This window comes from Carlito syrichta, unplaced genomic scaffold (assembly GCF_000164805.1).
Source record: "Carlito syrichta isolate Samal-C Ts95f unplaced genomic scaffold, Tarsius_syrichta-2.0.1 Scaffold126707, whole genome shotgun sequence".
Taxonomy (NCBI): Eukaryota; Metazoa; Chordata; class Mammalia; order Primates; family Tarsiidae; genus Carlito; species Carlito syrichta.
The window spans coordinates 1,827-4,251 of record NW_007070803.1 but is presented as its reverse complement, the minus strand read 5'-3'; positions in this window follow the sequence as shown (position 1 = coordinate 4,251).

Sequence of the window (2,425 nt, the reverse complement as noted above, 5' to 3'; positions counted from 1 at the left end):
GCTCCGGCCGGGAGGGGAGACGGGGCCGGAGGGCGCGTGCCACAGAGGTCGTCGGAGACCGAGGGGGCTCCCAGGCGCCGCGCGACCAACTTTCGCGCCAGCAAGTCCTTGAGACGGTCTCGGAAGAGCACCTCTTCTCTCTGGTGTCCTGGTCTGGCGGGAGGCCTCCGGAGGCGAGAGGCAGGGGGGGAGGACTCCTGGGTGCCGTCGCCCCGGAAGTCGTGCGGGGGACTCGCCATCCCCGGGCACGGGCCGGGCTGCGTCTGGGATGGGGGCTGGACGTTTCTGCCATCAGCCTCTTTCATTTGCTGGCTCTGGACCCAGAGAGTCCACCTGAATCCCTGTGGGCTCCTGAGGACCACCAGCCTCCCGGACCCATCCCAGCTCACCCCCCTCCTTTGCCTGGAGGGGCCGCTCTTTGCCTGGGTGGCAGAATGCCCAGTGGGAGCCAGGACGGTGGTGAGGGAGCGTGGGGGGCAGCTTTCGGCCAGTGCCCAGGGCCCTCTGAGACTGCCCAGTCATCTTCTCTGGCACCAGAGACCCCTGCCCCCACACCTCCAACTCCCAGCTGGTCCTGCAGGGGTGGCCTGCTGAGTCAGAGTGGGGACCAGACCGGCCTGCAGACTGCTCTCACCCCTTTCTCGCCAGGCCCAGTTGAGATGGGCATGGCTGGGGGGCGGGGCGGTGGGAAACAGGCTCAGGTAGCCCCCTGGCCAGCTCTGAAAATCCCAGCTCCTATAGGCTGGCTCTCAGTGCTCCCAATCGGAGGCTCAGAGCCACACCCTCTGTTGGGACCCAGACTCGGCTCCTGCCGTTTCCCAGGGCCTGGCTATTCCCTGGACTCTGGGGCCCTGTCCAGGTGAGTGAATCAGCCTCGCAGGCAGCTTCCAGGGCCCAGATAACTTTACGATGGCAACAATGTGGAGAGTTGTGTGTGTGAGGGAGGGTGGGGGGGCGTAATCGGATCTGGGGCCTCGAGTGCCAGGCCCAGGGGCCAGAAGAGGGGACCGGGTGAGGTGCACCTTTCGGGAGAGCATCAGGTGTCCACTGGGGCCAGGGCAAGGTGGGGGGAGGGGTGGAGAGGTGAGGACACTGGGCCTAGCTCCCCAGAGAGCCATGGGCATCAGCGTGGCCTGCGATGTGGCTTCAGGGCCTGCATTTTCCTCTCTGCCTTCCTGCTGTTCTGTGGTGTGACCTGGGAGAGGCCGCTCAGCCTCTCTGCGCCTCAGTTTCCTCTTTGGCCAAAAGGGAGGGTGTAAGCCCATATGTCATAAAGATGTGACCCCCAAAATGCTAAGAACCAAGGGAAGGTGCTGTGTGCAATAAGGTTTTTTGAGGGCTCGCTGTGTGCTCTGGGCTCTGAGAAAAGGGTAAACCTCAATTCAGCCCTCAAGGGCCTGACTGTGGGGGTGGCGTGGGCTGCATGACAGGGGCTTAAGGGCTGGTGGGCCTGGGTCCTGGCAATGCCCAGACTTGGGTCTAGGCCTGCTACTGGTCCCCTCCCCCAGTGCCTGGCCTTGGCTCTCCAGGGCCCAGCCCTCAGGGACTCCCCATCCCAGGCCTGAGAGCCAGGGTCCCCTCCTCCCTGGCTCTCTCTCCTCCAGAGACACTGGGCACTCGGTGTCTGCTTACTCAAGACTTAAATGGCCCAGTGGTAGCCGGCTGGGATCCAAGAGAGTCCAGCCACGGCCACCGCCATCTACTTGCCCCCATCTGAGCCCCCCCTTACAATTCAGATTGCTCCCCCCGTTGGATTCGAAGGTCCGCACTGTCTGAATTGCCTGGAACAATGATTATTCCCATTTTACAGATCAGGAAACAGAGGGCCAGGGTTGGGAAAAGAAGTAAAGAAAACGTCCTTCCTCTGGGACAATGCTGTTTTATTTTACTGTTTTGTTTTTAAAAACAGAGCCTCACTGTCATTCAGGCTGGAGTACAGTGGTGCAATCATGGCTCACTGCAGCCTTGACTCTTGTCCTCAAGTGATCCTTCTGCCTCAGCTTCCCAAGTAGCTAGGACTATAGGTGTGTGCCACTGCACCCAGCTAATTTAAAATTTTGTTTTTGCTGGGCACGGTGGCTCAAGCCTGCAATCCCAGCACTTTGGGAGGCCGAGACAAGAAGACTGCCCTAGCCCAGAGGTTCAAGACCAGCCTGGGCAACTTGGCAAGACATCTCTGAAAAATTAGCCAAGCGTGGTAGCGTGTGCCTGTAGTTCCAGCTACTTGGAAGGCCGAGGTGGAAGGATTGCCTGAGCCTAGCAGATCAAGGCTGCAGGGGCTGTAAGTGCGCCACTGCACTCCAGCCTGGGTGACAGAGTGAGACTCCAACTTAAAAATAAAAATAAAGCCGGGCTCGGTGGCTCAACCTGTAATCCCGTGCCTTTGGGAGGCTGAGGTGAGTGGATTGCCTGAGCCCGCGGGTTC